The sequence below is a fragment of the Mustela nigripes genome, chromosome 2 (assembly GCF_022355385.1).
Source record: "Mustela nigripes isolate SB6536 chromosome 2, MUSNIG.SB6536, whole genome shotgun sequence".
In the NCBI taxonomy this organism is placed as follows: domain Eukaryota; kingdom Metazoa; phylum Chordata; class Mammalia; order Carnivora; family Mustelidae; genus Mustela; species Mustela nigripes.
In genome coordinates this window covers 5,044,203-5,060,627 of record NC_081558.1, presented here as the reverse complement: position 1 = coordinate 5,060,627, position 16,425 = coordinate 5,044,203, and the positions used below count along the sequence as shown (strand labels likewise).

Below are 16,425 nucleotides of genomic sequence, written 5' to 3'. Positions count from 1 at the left end.
GGGGGGAGGGGAGGGAGGAAGAATTGGGTAGGGGTAAGGGGAAAAGGAGGGAGAGGAGTGGGGTGGTGGGGGGAAGGGAGATGGACTGGAAAGAGGCGGGAGGAGGTGGGGGGTGGAGGAGGAGGCACGGTCGTGTGGGGAGGTGACGGGAAGGAATGGGGCGCGGAGGGGAGGAGGGAGCGGGGAGCGGGCGGAGGGTGGGGGAGGGGAGAGCCCACTCTCTCGCCGGCACCACCGCCAGCATCGACAACAGCTGTTATTTATTGAGGGCTAGTCCTGCTCAAACAAGCATTTATTGGGCGCCACCCGTGAATAAATCTCAGCCCGCCCCTGCCCTCCCGGAGCTCCCTTCTGGGGGCTTGACCTGCCGCGGGCCTGGTGGGTTCCATTTCACAGAAGAGAAAACCGAGGCTAGAGACGGGGAGAGTGACAGTTTCCTGAGCGCAGGGGCCTGGGGGTTTTATTTATTCGGGGGGGGGGGGATGGTTCTCAGTAGATGTGGCGCTAACACAAGGATGGGGCTGACCTGCATAGTCAGGGCAGGAGTGAAAATCCATCCCAAGGTGGCGGGTAGCGTCCTAGGCCCTGGGTGCGGGGCTGTGACCCCCAACCTCACAGCCCCAGGCATTTTCCAGGCCTGACCCCCAGGGAACTAGGGTCACACCCTCCGGAGTCTCCCTGCAGGGTGGGTGATAACCTTACAGGCCGCTGTGTGGAGGGGTTCATTCAACAGCAAACATGGGTTCCTTTTGTCCTGAATTTGGAAAGTTAGGTCAGGGCCCAGGTATACAGCAGGTACTCCATAAATACCAGACTGCTCCTGGAGCGCCCACCACATTGTGGCCAGACCAGATGGACAGCCTGCCCTTGGGTTTGCTTACCCCCACCCTCCATTGCCCACACCCCCCATTTGAGGAACAAGTCCAAGTAAGCCAGCTCTGGCCTCTGTCAGCAGTGCCTCCGTTTCATGGGGGCCCCCTGGGAGCCCACCTGGCCTTCCGGCCTTCCGTTTACCTCTTTCTCTAAAGAGCGGGCTGCCCTGGCATTCTCAATTTCCCTAATGATGGACCCTCCCACCTTTAGCCCAGGGGCTCCTATAGCCCCTGGGTCTTTAGCCTGATGCTGGGTGGCCACCAGGCATAGCTGGAAATTTCAGGGCTGCTTTGAGCCAGGAGCTCCCAGGCTCTGCCACTTCCTACTTTACTAACCTTCTTATAATCATTCTGTGAAACTGGCTCTTTGGATTCATTTCTCCTTCTTACCATCCTGCAACCCCCAGATGTCCCCTGGGGGTCTCCCTCTCCCCCTGGGGGTGTGGTCTGGGTAGTGCATGTGACTCAGCCTTAAGCCACTCCCACATACCCATCTCTGGGCCTCAAGGGTTGGCCGGCGGATGGGCATGTCCATGATTTGCAGGGAACTCTGGAAACCTTGGAAGCTAGAGTAGCATTTGCAGCAGAGTCCCCATAAAGGAGAGGCTACTTGTAAGAACAAAGCCACGAGGTGGAGGAGGGTTATGGCCCCAGGGCCATTGTTTAAGCCTTGAGCAAGCTGTTCCTGAAGCCCACAACTGGGATTTCATTCATGAACTCTTTTTTGAGTACCATTTTGTGCCAGGTGCTGGTCCCGGTACTGGGGACATGGTCAGCAACAGCAACACGGCAACCCCATTGAGGTCACCACCCTGTCTCTTCCCCCTGATGTTGCCTTGACCACCCCACTTGTCCTTCAAGTTTCATCTCACACATCAACCCCCCTCCCCCCACTTCCAGATTACATCCACACACCTTCTCTCCCATTTCCTGATTTATTTTACTCTTAGCAGGAGTCACCACCTAACACTCTGGAATGCTTATTTTTGTTGGTTCTTTCTCCCTCACCACAATGGAAGCTCTGAGGGAAGAGGTTTCCATCTGTGTGGTCCACAGCAGTATCCCCAGTGCCTAGAACAGGGTCTGGCACGCAGGTGACAGTACGCAGTAATGAGTAACTAGGGAGCCAGCCAAAGGCTCCTGGGAACATGACCTCGACACTTGAATGTTAAGAAGGAGGGTGAAGGTGTGAGAGCATTCTAGGGGAAAATCACAGCAAATGCAGTCTGTTACGGCCATCACATTCTCTTTTGACTTAAAGAAGCTTGGACGGACTTAAAAAGTTTTTTTTTTTTTTTTTTTCCTGTAACTTTGGAACTTTTAGAATCCAGAGTGATGCAGGACGTGCCTGGACGGATGCAGTACTCAGTGCGGCCACAGGAGGGCAGAGGCCCCCCCTCCCCCCGCAATCCCGTTGCTGCCCCTCGGAGGGTCCGGACCGAGGAAATCAGAGACAATGATAAGCACGTGACCCAATGATGGAGCACCTTTGAGGCGCAGCTCATAACGCAGGCACCGTTATCATACTCATTTCCCAAATGAGAAAACCGAGGCACAGAGTGGCTGAGTAACTTGCTCAAGGAAGCTCAGCAGCAGGTGGCAGAATCAGAAAAGAACCACCAAGGCAAACCACTCAAAGGGAAGGCAGGTGAGCTTGAGGGTGAAGACATGGGATCATTGCACTGAAGTGTGGGGGGGACCCCCTTCCTCAGGGGCTGGAACCCCCACCTCCAGCCTCCATGCTTGATGTTTCCCCCTTAAATATTGAGATGAACCTTGCTTGTCCCAGGCCAGGTGAAATGGACAGCCCCGCCCCCCTCTCTCCATTAGTGGTCAGGGAGGGCTCCTCCTTGGAAGGCACGTTTAATTACAGGTCTGAGGGATCAGTAGGAATCAGGCAGTGGGAGGGGTGAGGAAGGGTTTCATGGCACACCCGTGTGTGGAGTGAGTTTTGTCTCAAACTCCGCCAGGCACGGCAGAGGGGGACAGACAAACACTGTGTGGCGTGGCTTATATGGGGCATCTGATAGAGCCCAGCTCATGGAAACAGATGCTGGAATGGTGGTTACCGGGGCTGCGGGGTTGGGGGAGGTGGGGAGATGTTGGTCAGAGGGTACCGACTTCCCGTAGGAGAGCGAGTTCTGCAGATCTCCTGGACAGCCAACAGCGTGGGGAGTGTAGTTAGCAATGCTGTATTGATACCTGCAAGCGGCCAAGAGAGCAGAACGTCAGTGTTCTCAGCACAGAGACGACTGGGTAACTTGTGGCTTGAGGAGCAGGTGCTTGCTAATGGGACTGTGGTTAACATTTTGCCATGTATCAGTGCCCCAAATCAATATATTGCGTGCCTTAAATTTACAGCATGCTCTGCGTCAGTTCTAGCTCAATAAAGCTGGGGATCAAAGGTAAAACCAAAAAGCCCAACTCTGCCTGGCAAATACAACACAACCCTCCCACCTGCCCCCTGGTTCCAGAGCCCTGAAGATTCTTCCCTCCCGTAGCAGTCCCCTCTTCCGGCACCCCTCTCCTCCCCAGCTTTGGGGCTAGGATGGCTTCTGCGCACATCACTCCCGATCTCAGAGTGATGATGTGATGGCTGGCCTCACAGTTTCTTTCCTGCTGCCGGGGCAGATGTGCACGGCTCAGCTGTCCCCCTCTGCTACAACCCTGAGCGTGGGACCAGCCATTTCCCCCCAGCCCCATGCTTCGTGATACAGATTTTAGACGTGGCTCCTTTCTTGTCCTGCCTCACCTGGATCTCTGTGCTGCCCCTGGCACGTCCAGGCGAGTGGCCCAACCTCCAGTCTTCTCTTGTTCAGCCATGCTTGGCAGAGGATGAATAAAATCCCCCTCTCCTTCCAATGGCGGACCCCTGGGGGTGGTGACGTCCTTACACCTTGCCCATGGGTGTGACAGGGTGGGGGTGGCGAGTGAGCGGGGCGGGGAGTGCTCTCAGGTTGGGAATGTGGCTTTGGCAAAGTCCAAGTTGGCTAAGAACAAGCTCTTAGCATTGGGGACCATCTCCCGTCACCAGGGTGGGGGGAGTCATGCCCAGATAGAGCAGCACGCCCCACCCGCTTCTTCAGGGTGGCCCAGGTCCAGCAGATGGGGGCCAGAGTGTTGTGTCGAGGGGGTAGCGTGCAGAGGACGCCTGGTTTCTGGGTTTCTGCTGGGCCCCATCAGGGCTGGGGGGAAATGGCTGGTCCCACGCTCAGGGTTGTAGCAGAGGGGGGACAGCTGAGCCGTGCACATCTGCCCCGGCAGCAGGAAAGAAACTGTGAGGCCAGCCATCACATCATCACTCTGAGATCGGGAGTGATGTGCGCAGAAGCCATCCTAGCCTCAGTCCTGGGGAGCAGAGAGACCTCTAGAGAAAACAAATGCGTGCTCTGGTTCTTAGACTCTGTGGACACCAGGACGCTTCAGTGGGACTGTGGATCTGAAGAACAGAATGCTGATGATCCCTGGCGGGGGATCCCGAGGACGGGGGCGCTCTGAAGCCTCCTGACTCCTGCTTAATTGCTGTGTGTCCCTGGCAAGTTGCTTGGGCTCTCTGAGCCTCAATGTGAATGCAGATATGGGCGCTCAGTCTGTGCTTAGCGGCCGGCTGTCAGCTGAGAGGCTTGTATGGGTACTGCAGGTAGAATCTTGGCAGGGAGGTGAATAGTTCAAGACTAGTTTTGTTGCTCTTTTCTCGTCCAGGACGATGCAGCACAACTGTAAATGCCTAGTGAAAGCTTGCCAGGCTGTTAGGGCCCAAGACTCCTGGGATGGAGGGTCCTTAGGTGCCCCCTGCTGACTCAGAGCCTTTTTTCCTTCTCCAGCTTGTCCCCCAGCCTCAGCTGGGTGGCCCTGGTGGGGCCAGTGGGCAGGCAAACGTTTGTGTTTAAGATCCTGAGATCTTGAGGTCACCACCGAGCCAAAACCAAGAGCCAGAGGCTCAACCGGCTGCGCTACGCGGGCATCCCCCAACACTGATTATTATTGCTAGCTTGGGTTTCAGGCTCCAGACTCTTCTGGGGGCTCCAGCAAGCAGACTTCTCCATGCGGATCACCCCCTGCCCCATCTGAGACTGTAGGGTCAAGGCAGCGTTTTCAACCAGGGGCACTTCTGACCCCCCCTCTCCCCAGGGGACCTCTGGCAATGTCTGGGGACATTTTTGGTGATCATGTCCTGGGAAGATGGTACTGGCTTCTGGTGGGTAGAATTCGGGGTGTTACCAAACACCCTACAGGGCCCAGGAGCTTCCCCAACACCAAGATAATCTGGACCCAAAGGCAAAGAGTATGGAGGTAGAAAAACTCGGGATTAAGAGCAGGTGCTCTGAGTCTCATCTCCTACTGCCTGGCCCAGGGCAGGTGGCTCTCCCCTCTGAACCTGCTTCCCCATCTGTCTGATGGGGATCATGGATAGTATCGCTTGCACAGGACTCTTGGGATTGTAAGCGGGTTAGGGATGGAGGGGGTTTAGGACATGACCTGGGTCCTAGCACGTGTTCAGTTAGTGTGGGACAGTTGCCACCGAGGAGTTATTATTAGTGACAGGAAGGATAATGGTGGCAGTGGCGGTCCATGTTGTCCACTGTTCTGACCTCTGATTTCTGAACTCCTGCCCGGAATAACCAGCCCCTGTTTGCCTGGACCCCGGTGACCCTACGGCCAAGCAGATTTACTTCTGATACCAGAACAGGAAGAGCTCAGCTTCCCACTGCTGGAGAGAATGTCCCGTCAGCACGTCCGCTCAGAGAGGCATGTGGATCTGAGCACTGGAGAAACAGAATTTGATATATTTTTTTTAAATTTTATTCTGACAGAAAGAGAACACAAGTAGGCAGAGAGGCAGGCAGGGAGAGGGAGGAGGAAGCAGGCTCCCCGCTGAGCAGAGAGCCCGATGCGATGCGGGGCTCGATCCCAGGACCCTGGGACTATGACCTAGAGCCTAAGGCAGAGGCTTTAACCCACTGAGCCACCCAGGCAGCCCCAGAATTTGATATTTCATAACCCATCTTAACCAGCCTTTACTTTGGGCCGTCATCGGCTATGGGGGAGAGAAAGCGTGATCGGAAGGGGTTCAGGCTCCTCTCTCCCACCTCGGGGTTGGCGGGGGTGGGTGGGTTAGGAGACAGATCAGGAGTCAGGCAGCCTGGGTTAGAATCTGGCTTTGCCATTTTTATTGGCTGTGTGACCTTGGGACAGCTATTTAACCTTTCTGAACACAGGGACAATAATAGTACCCACCTTACAAAGAGATCGTTATGAGAATACAGTGGCCAACGTGTATAAAGCTCTGAGACCAGGACTGAGTACCCTTCGAGTACACACATCGGTAAGATGGTGACGGTCCCTAGCGTGGCAGGTGACTGATCCAGGATCCCTCCCGCTTAGCGCTCCTGACATTTTGCTCTGGAGACGTCTTGGTTCTGGGGGGCTGTCCTATGCACTAGAGGGCGTTTAACAGCATCTCTGGCCTCTACCCGCCAGATGCCAAGAGCACCCCCAATTCTGAAAGCCAAAACCATCACCAGATGTTGCCCAATGTCCCCTGAGTGTGGGGTAGGGGCAGAATTGGTTGGGCGACAGCGACCGGCCTGATCCCCGGCTGTCTTCTGCCCCTCCCTCCCAGCCCCCACTGTTCCCTGACTTGCAACCCCTTCCCCCCCTTTTTTTTTTAATGAGACAGTGTCTCTCGAAGACAGCAAAATTTAACTCACTGTCCTGGGCATGTACAGTTGCTTGGGGCTGATCCCTGATTCCAGTCCTCACCCATCTGTCCCCCACCTCGGGTCAGAAATAATACACAAGAGCGTCCATCACGGTCCACGGAGCGTCGCGTCCACTAAAGGCGAACTCCGGTCATTGGTCTTTCTGACGTCATCACATTGTGGGCTGACCATGCCCGTGATGTCCCTGTGATGGCTCCGTTGATGGGCCACAGTGGCTCCCCGGCATGGCCAGGGGGCTGGAGCAGGGGCGGGGTGGGGTGGGGTTTGAGGTCTTGGGTGAAGGGTTGGGGGGTTTGGTCTGAGAGCCAGGAGTGGGGGCAAGGAGCGGTGGCAACAGAGAAGGCTGAATCCCCTTTCCAGGCTCTTGGGGACATTTCTGGTCCCTAAGGTGGCATGCGAGGTCCCCAGGCCCGGCTTGTGTCCCTCTTGTCTCTGCCTTCCCTCCAGTCAAACTGACTCACTCTCTCTGCAGCTTGACCTCCCCCGTCGCCCCTCTGGGCTCTCACCGTGGGCATTTAATTGGGGCTTTGGATGCTCAGAGGACGTTCCGTGGAACCGTGGCCAGACTGGGGGATTAAGCAAAGCTCAGTGGGGTTGATCCGCGCAGGTCATCTCAGAGGTTTTCCTGTGCTCCTGTGTTTTGCTCAGCTTTCCAGAATGTATCTGCCCCCTTGACATTTCTGGTCCTCTGAAGCCCTCTCGGGGTGCTCGGGTTCCTGGAAGAGATAAAGGAAACACCGCTTTAGCCCAAAGGGGAAAGTGGAATGGAAGAATTTCAGGCCGAGGCTCTTGGCCAAGTATCAAAGCTTTCTTCCTCCTCCTCTTCCCAGGACCTGGGCACTGAGAACAAGGCTGGTGTCCCACGGCTCTCTCTGGGGTGGCCCAGTGGGGTTGCAAACTCTGGGCAGCCAAATTAGGAGCTCAGAATGAGGCTGGAAGGGGCCGGGCTGGGCGGGACTGGGGGCTGGGCTGGTGGGAGGAACGGACAGATGTGGGGGATGGAGAGGCAGGATTCCTGGGCCCGAGAGTGTCCCTGGACCTCCGGGGGTTCTTGAGGTGGGCGTGTCTTCTGGGAAAGCTTGTGGAGTCCCCTGGGATGAAGCCCAGAGTTTAGCTCAGGAGAGAAACATCTGATCACCCCTGGGGCCCCAGTCCAGGGTCACAGTGGGAAGCTGAAGTTTGGCCCTGATCTTCCGACAGTAAACATGGGCCGCCGGCCTGGCTTCCCCTCGGTCTAGCTGCCCGGCCTTGGCCCAGCCCCCTCCTGCGGTCTCCCAGCTTCCACCTCCTCTGTCCCGCCGTTCCAGCCTCCCCCAGCGCCTCTGGTTGTGGTGACCCCGGGGATGTGGTCACTCCAGGCCTCGGCCCCTGGGTGACCCTGATGGGCACAGGCTGTCAAGACCCAGGGAGGCGGAGGCAGATGGGGTCTGGCTGGCCTTGAGCTGGCTGCAGTGTGGTTGTTGTTATGACTGCTGTCCTTGGCATTGCCAGTGGGATGGGGAAACCAGAACAACATGGAGAAAGCAGAGGAAATGCATGGTCTCCAAGACACCTTGACCTCAGGCCCGTGACGGGGCTCCCAGGCTCGCCCCCTGCCATTCTCTCTCCTCATCCTCCTCCAGCTGCTCCAGCTGCACCTGCCTGTGCCATGGGGGGTCGGGGTGGGGTGGGGAGAGCGCTCCGAACTGCAGCCACTCGCATCTTCTCCGAACCACAGCTATTCCCCTCCCCTCGCTGTTCCTGGGACCAGCCCCCGACTGCGCTGCCTTGTCCTGGTCTCTGCTGGGAGTAGCTCTGCCAGTCTGAAGGGCAGGGCTGGTGGATTTGGGGGGACAGGAGTGGAGATGGTGCACCCAGGGGAGGGCACAGCGTGACAGAAGGGTGGAGGTGTGCCCGGAGGAAGGTGCCAAGCCCAGGCTGGCTGGTGCGGGGGGGCAGAGGGGGGGTAGTGGCTTCAGGGAGGTCGGCAAGAGGGAGCCATGGCAGGTTCTTGTTCGGCTTTCAATTGTGGTAGAATTACATAACACAAAACTTACCATTTTAGCCATTTTTTATAAAAGATTTTATTTATTTATTTGACACAGATCACAAGTAGGCAGAGAGGCAGGCAGAGAGAGAGGAGGCTCCATCCCAGGACGCCGGGATACTGACCTGAGCTGAAGGCAGATGTTTAACTGACTGAGCCACCCGGGTGCACCCCCACCCCCAACCATTCTTAAGTGTATGGCTCTTAAGTGACATTGAGTCATTCCCAATGTTGTGCAACCATGGCCACTGTCTGTCTCCTGAACTTGTTCATCTTCCCAAATAGAAACTCTGTCCCCATGAAGCCCTGAGTCCCCCGCCCCCCCCCCCCCCAAACCTCCAGCTCCCTCCATCTCCTCTCGGTCTCTGTGGACGGGACTCCTCTGGGAGCCTCCTGGGAGTGGGGTCCAGTGGGATGGGTCCTCCTGGAACTTGTCTGACTTCTTTCACTTCACATATTTTCAAGGTTCATCCATGTCATAGCGTGCATCAGAGTGTTACTCTTTTTTCTCTCCTCCCAAAGATTTTTATTTATTTATTTGAGAGGGAAAGAGGGGAGGGGGAGGAGCCGAGGGAGAGGGGCAGGCCAGCTCCTCACTGAGCACAGAGCCTGGTGCGGGCTCGAGCCCGTGATCCGGTGACCTGAGCCGAAATTGCGAGTGGGATGCTTCACTGACGGAGCCCCCCAGGCGCCCCCAGAGTGCCACTGGTTTTAAGGCTGGGTAGCAGACGTTCCCTCGTCTGGACAGACCACATTTCTTGGATCCGTTCACCCATCAGTGGACATGGAGTTGTTACCACCTTTTTGTGAAGGGTGTGCTGTGAACCACCGTGTACACAACTACCTGTTGTGTACAAAAGTCCCCTTCGGGTAGATCCCCGGGCGTGGAGTGGCCGGGTCGTATGGTCGCTCCCAGCGCGGTGTTGGGCAGAACTGCCCAGCTGTTCTCTACAACAGCTTCACTTCCCACCAGCCGTGCGCCGGGCTCCGGTTTCTCCACATCCTCCCCAACACCGGGCAGGTTCCTTTTTTTTTTTTTTTTTTCCCCTTTTTTCTTTCTTTCTTTCTTTTTTTTTAAATAGCTCTCATAGTAGATGTGAAGTGGTTTGGGTTTGCATTTCCTTCATGATTTACAACGTTGTGCATCTTTTCCTGTGCTCGTTGGCCATGTGCACATCTTCTTTGGACAAATTCAAGTCTTTGGTCAAGTTTTGGATGGATTTCGTTGCTGTTGGATTATAGTTTATTATATATTCTGGATATTAACCCCTTATCAGACACATGATTTGCAAATATGTTATCCCATTCTATAGGCTGTCTTTTTTCTCTTTCTTTCTCTCCCCCTTCCTTCCTTACTTTTACTTCCTTCCTCCCTTCCTTCCTTCCCCCTTTCTTTCTTTTTTCAGCCTTTATTTATTTACTTTTCAGAGAGAGAGAGAGAGAGAGAGAGAACAGGCAGGGGGAGCGGCAGGCAGAGGGAGAGGGAGAAGCAGGCTCCTTGTTGCGCAGGGAGTCCGCTGAAGTGGGACTTGATCCCAGGACTCTGGGATCATGACCTGAGCCAAAGGAAGGCCCTTAACCAACTGAGCCACCCAGGTGTTCCTCTTTTTTTCTTTTTCTTTAAAGATTTATGTGTTTATTTTAGAGAGCACAAGCAGGAGGGGCAGAGGGAGAGGGAGAGGGAATCTTAAGCAGACTGAGCCTGATGCAAGGCTCAGTCTCACAATCTTGAGACCATGACCTCAGCCCAAAGCAAGGGATGCTTAGCGGACAGAGCTACCCAGGTGCTCTGACTAACTTAATCTAAGTAAGCTCTATGCAGGGCCTGAGCTCGCCACCTGAGATCAAGATCACATGCTCCACCGACTGACCTAGCCAGGCTCCTCTCTCTTTGCTTTCTTTCTTTCTTTCTTTCTCCCCCACCCCTTTTGTAAAGATTTTATTTATATATATTCAGAGAGAGAGAGAGAGAGCGAGCGAGCACGCATGTGCGGGAAGATGGGCAGAGGGAGAGGGAGGGGGACCAGCAGACTCTTGCTGAGTGTAGAGCCTGCCACGGGGCTCGATCTCAGGACCCTGAGATCATGACCTGAGCTGAAACCAGGAGTCGATCACTTAACGGACTGAGCCACCCAGGTGCCCCTTTCATAGTGTCTTTTTTTTTTTTTTAAGATTTTATTTATTTATTTGACAGACAGAGATCACAAGCAGGCAGAGAGGCAGGCAGAGAGAGAGAGAGGAGGAAGCAGGCTCCCTGCTGAGCAGAGAGCCCTATGTGGGACTCTATCCCAGGACCCTGAGGTCATGACCTGAGCTGAAGGCAGAGGCTTAACCCTCTGAGCCACCCAGGCGCCCTCATAGTGTCTTTTTGATGCAAAAATTCTTAACCTGATGAAGTCCATTTTATCTATTTTGTCTTTTGTTGACTGTGCTTTTGATGTTAAATGCATGAAATCCTGGCCAAGTTCAATGTTGAAGATTTCCCCTCATGTTTTAAGGGTCTTGTAGTTTTAGCTCTTAAGGCTAGGGTGGTTCTGCCACCTCTTACCAGCTCGTTTGTTGAGGGGCATTTGAGTTGTTTCCAAAATTTGGAAATTATCAGTACAGCAGCTATAAACATCTGTGTGCAGGTTTTTGTAGGAGCGTAGAGTTTTCATTTCTTCTGGATGAATATCTAGGAGTCCTGACTCTCTCTCGCCCCCCCCCCCCCGCCAGCTTTGGAATATAATTTGCACACCATGTAATTCACCCACTTCAAGTGGCAACCATTCCCACTATCGAATTTTAGAGTATTTTCATCTCCATAGAGAGAAACCCCGTGCTTGCTAATAACTGCCTTCTATTCCCTGCCCCCTAGCTCTAGCTTTTCCACCTCTATAGATCTGCCTATTTTGAATATTTCATGTAAATGGAATCACAGGACATGTGACCTTCTGTGGCAGGCTTCTTTCACCACGCACAGCTTTTCGACGTTTATCAATGTGTTGTAATGTGTATCAGTGTCTTCTTTTCATGGTTGGGTAGTGTTCTCTTGTATGTCTGTAACACACTTTGTCCATTCATCCGTTGATAGCCCTTGGCTTGTTTCTACCTTTGGCCGCTCTGAATAGTGCTGTGAACATTCCTGTACAAGTTTTTTTTTTTTTTTTTTTTTTTTTTTTTAATACTTGTTTTCAGTTGTTTTTGGTAGCTACCTAGGAGCGGAATTTCCAGGTCATATGGAAACTCTATGTTGAACATTTTGACACGGCCAAACAGGTTGGGGGCACCTGCAAACAGCTCTCACCACTTTGCATGCCCATTCGCAGTGTAGGAGGGTTACGACTTCTCCATATCCTTGCCAACACCTGTTATTGGACTTTTGGGCTCCAGCCATCCTAGTGGGTGTAAAGCGCTATCCCACTGAGCTTTTGATTTGCACTCTGAGGACTAGTGATGTTGAGCACCTTTTCATGATGGCTGTTTGTAGATCTTTGGAGAAGTGTCTGTTCAGGTCCTTTGCCCATTTTTTTATTTTTTTAAATTTGTAGATCTGGCTGGAATGAAGATTCTGGTTCCTCTTCTAGCCATTCTGACCGAAACCTCATCTAATTCCAATTCCTTCTCTTCCCCGCCCCCCTCCCCGCATCCTAGCCCCCCCCCACCCCCACATGTCCCTGTGCACCCAGGGGACCAGAGTCTACCTCAATCTATGAAGGCTTCCTCATACTCCCATTGAACAGCAAAGAAAGACCTCGAGGACCCCTTCTCAACGCAGATCTGCACCCCGCTGGGCTCACCCTGGTAGACAAATAATGGGGGGCTAATGTGGGGACACGAATGGTCTCAACATTACAACAACTTTCAAACATACAGAGGAATGGGAAGAATTGTGCACCGGGCAGCCCACCAGTGAGCACGTTGCTATGTTCACGTTATCACGAAGCTCTCCAGCCATCCCTCCCTGCCCCTTTTCTTCCACCTGCCCGTCAGTGGTGTTTTCCATCAGTTTCCGTCACCCCCAGTATGCAACACTGCTACCTAGAGCTCAAGATTTTCTGTTTCTTTGTTATTGGGGAGGGGGTGAAATTTCCCTGCTAGAAACAGACACATCTTCAGTGTATTTCTCCCTGTATTTTGAGACACCTGTGTAACTCTGTCTAGATCTGTCTGTCTCGATCAAGACAGAGAACATCAGCAGGATCCCCAGAGAGCGGGAGGTAGGCAGTTTTCAGTTAGCGATCTTGCCAGGTTATCTACTTGGATGGTCAAGTGTGTTTGATCACCTCGCCCTCAAATGGGATCCTACAAGTTTCCTGTTGCTCTCCCGTGAGTAGATGAGGGCCTGTTTCCATGCCAGCCCTCAGTGTCACGTCTCACTCCAACCCGCTGTTGATGGACATTGAGTTTAGCTCATGGTTTCTAGAAACCTGGCCATCGTGGGGGAGGAGTGAGGCAAGGAAGAGCTTTTCAGGATGAGGGAATTTCTAAGGCGGAGGGGGAAGAAGGCACGGCTGTGGAGAGCAAAGCCCACTGGTGGGCAAGGACTGCTCTCTGCCTGGTCCACTCTCCCCTGGCTGTGTGAAGGCCAGCTCCTCCATCCTTCTGATCGGAGCCCACATGCCGCCTTCTCAAGAAGGTGACGGTCCCAGCCATAGGCGTCCGCCTTCTCTCTCACTGGTCTCCGTTTATTTCCTTTACAGCACTTACCTCCAACCGTCAGGATTACTTTTTGGCTCTAACTTGTGCCTCACACTCTGTTCTTCCACCCGAGGTGTTGCTTCCAGAGGGCAGAGGCCGTGAGTACCTTCTCTCCGCCCCGCCCCGGCCTTCCCCGCCCCGCCACACCTCCCCAGCTTCAATACCGGGTCTAAAACACAGTGAGAGTTTAACAAGTGTCTGTGCAGGGAACAGACGGTTCTGGGTGCTGGGGAATGGGGACCAGCACGGGTGTCCGGGAGCTCCATACACGCTCTCCAAATAGAGGGGAGCTTGCGAGTCCCGGGTCTGAGTCCAGCAGACCGCCGCTCTTCTCCAAATCCACTCGGGCTTAAAGCAGGCTCTCCATCACCAGCTCGTTCAGCTCTGCTACTTCTGCTCCGGATGGACGGGGCTCAGGAGGGGGAACAGAGGGCTTCACGTACCCCAAAGCCTCTACTCTCCCCTCAGGGGTCAGTGAGGCTCACACTGCGCGCAGGAAGGCGGCGGGGACGCGAGGCTCGCATCTGCTCTACTTCCTCCTCCGCATCTCGCGCGCGTGGAGGCCCAGAAGCACCTGAGCTGGCAGGTAAGGCCCGCCAGCTCTTCCCCAGAGATGCAGGCCCTCCAGGCGCGGGGCGGGGAGGTGCTCTCGGGCTTGCAGGGTGTGCGCTCCCAGCGCTTCCTAGTGGAGCGCCCGCTCGGCGGCACCGGCCGGCTTCTCCAGCCACCGGACCGTGCCAGCACCCTGAGCAAGGCCTGCACCCCAGTTTCCTGGGAGGCCAGCCGAGGGAGAGGTCTGGGTTGGGGCGGGGACTGGGAGGGTGGCCGAGAGGCTGAGGGACTGAAGAGACCTACAGGGGCGCCAGGAACCCTGATGGCCCCGGGGAACCCGGCGTCTTCGCCAGTGGACGCCACGAGGCCGTGAGCCACCACATGCCTGGTACTAGAAAACCCAAGAGGAGGCGGGTCCGGAGGGCGGGGCCTGGGCGGGCGTGGGGGCGGGGCGAGGTGGCGGAGGGGCCATAGTGCGCCCTCCCAGGAGACAGGGGACCCCGCCTTCCAGGAGGCCTAGGAGGCGTGGGCTCCAGGGTTGGGGGTCCCCTCCCACAGCCTGGGCCATGCCTTGGTGCTGACTTTCTGCACCCGCCCAGGAAGCTGAGGGAGGCCCGGAGGGGGCGGGGCTCGGGCTGAGGGAGGAGCCTGAGGGTTCCCCCCGGGGTTAAGGGAGATCGGAGGCAAAGGCGGGTGTGCGGTGAGGGGAGGCTGTTCTCTTCTGCAGCCTGAGCCGTGCCACGGTGCGCGGTACCTGGAAGCTGGAGAAGTGCGGGGCCGGGCTGGGGTGCAGGTGCCACTGGGTGGGGGAAGGGTCACGGAGACGGCGGGGACTGTCCCCAATAGTTGGCGCCACGCACCCTAGGGAGACTGAGAGCCGGGAGACGGGGAGGGGCTTCGCGTCGTTGTGCCCTTGGCCACGCCATGGACTCTCCCCAACCTTCCTTCCCCAGGGCTCCGCGCTGGACCTGGCCATCATCAGCCCAGACCCCAGGGCCCTCGAGCGGATACCCCGGTACCACCACAGCCCGACGCAAGAGAAGGATGAGCTCCCATTACCCCAGGGTGCAGACCAAGGCCTGGTTCCTGCCTGGGGTCTGGGGGCCTGGCGGGGGAGGGCTGGGGCCAGGAGCTTGGGGGCTATGCGTGCAGCAGAGGGACTGTGTGTGTCTGGGGCGAGTCTGCGCCCCTCCTTCTGGCTGCCGGGAATTGCCTGCGTTTACGAGTGTGTGCCCGTGTCCCAGTGGCTAGTCTCTGTGTGCCTTTGTCCCCCGATGTGTTCAGGGGAAAGGAGCACCGTGGTCGGAAGGACTGCAGAGTCAGGATGCCCGGCTGGGAGTCTGGCTTCTGCCACTTAAGACCCTGTGCCTTGGATGAGTTGCCCAGTTTTTCCCTGCCTCGGTGTCCTTGTTCCTTGTGGATACATTCATCCACCAAATATTTACCGAGCATCTGCAGTGTTCTAGGCACTAGCCCAGGCCTTGGAGGCCGCCGCAGTGAGCAAAAGTCGCAGATCCTGGTGAGCCAGGCCAACAATAAAGAAAGAATTGAGTACACAGTATGTCACGTGGTGGTGAGTGTGGTGTGTGTGTACATGGGAAGTTTTAGACTGAGAGGCCTTCCCGGGAAGTTGACCCTTGGATAGAGTCCTATGAGGTGAGGAGCGAGGACTTCAGTGGAGGAAGAGCATCAGCCCGTGCAAAGGTCCTGGGGTAGGGTCAGGCCTGGCTTGATGGAGGCACAGGGAGGAGGCCTGGGGAGGTGAGTGGGGCTGGAGCACAGTGAGTTAAGGGGAGAGACAGAGGTGAGGGCAGGGAGGTGACTGGGCCAGAGCTGCAGGGCCTTATAGGCTGTGGGGCAGGGCTTGGCGGTTCCCCACGGAAGGGCGTGGAAGCAGCTCCCTCTAGCTTCATGGGGATTATAATAGCATTTACCCCAAGGATTTGTTATAGGAATTATATGAATTAATATGTGTAAAGTGATAATACAGTGTCTGGGGCTTACTAAACATACATGACATAGGTTATTATTATGTGTGGTAGACATGTGGGTCTTGGGGTGTGTTCCGAACTACAGCTGAGTGGGCTGGCTGCTAGCAGGGCGGCTGTTGTTGTGAAAGAGTCTCTCTAAAGCTATTTAAAAAACTCTGCTGGGTGTTTGAAAGCCCTGCTGGGGTTAGTGCTTTCTGGCTTGGACAGGCTCTTTTGTATAACAGATGTTATCCAGATGTCAGCTGGGGTCACTCGGGCCTCCGAGATTTGGCGCCTGCCTCTCTCCCACGACCTGTGGGAAGCCCAGTGCCCTCCCCGAGATGTCTGCAAATTCCCAGGGCCTCTGTTCCCATGGTTCCTTCTTGGCCTGAGCTGCTGCCCGATGAACCCTTGCTCTCACTCACCTAGCTTGGCCTGCCCTTTGGAGAAACTGTCCCGTGTTCCCGATTCCTCCAGACCACTGGCATGGGATCCTCGCCCACATACCCCACTGCCTGCAGGTCCTGTGTAAGGTGCTACGTCCTCCCTAAGATTCTGCTGTCCTGGCGGTTTTAATGTGGTCTGAGCTTCCGCGATGAGCT

At 55.4% G+C, this 16,425-nt stretch overlaps 1 long non-coding RNA gene across 1 annotated transcript; it reads left to right on the top strand.

Moving 5' to 3' along the window:
• Positions 1–2,204: 2,204 nt before the first annotated feature.
• Positions 2,205–15,408, top strand: LOC132009671 (uncharacterized). The gene is made up of 4 exons (XR_009402030.1): positions 2,205–2,520; positions 13,304–13,399; positions 13,770–13,887; positions 14,807–15,408. It is a non-coding gene; the product is annotated as an uncharacterized LOC132009671 (long non-coding RNA).
• Positions 15,409–16,425: the final 1,017 nt, after the last annotated feature.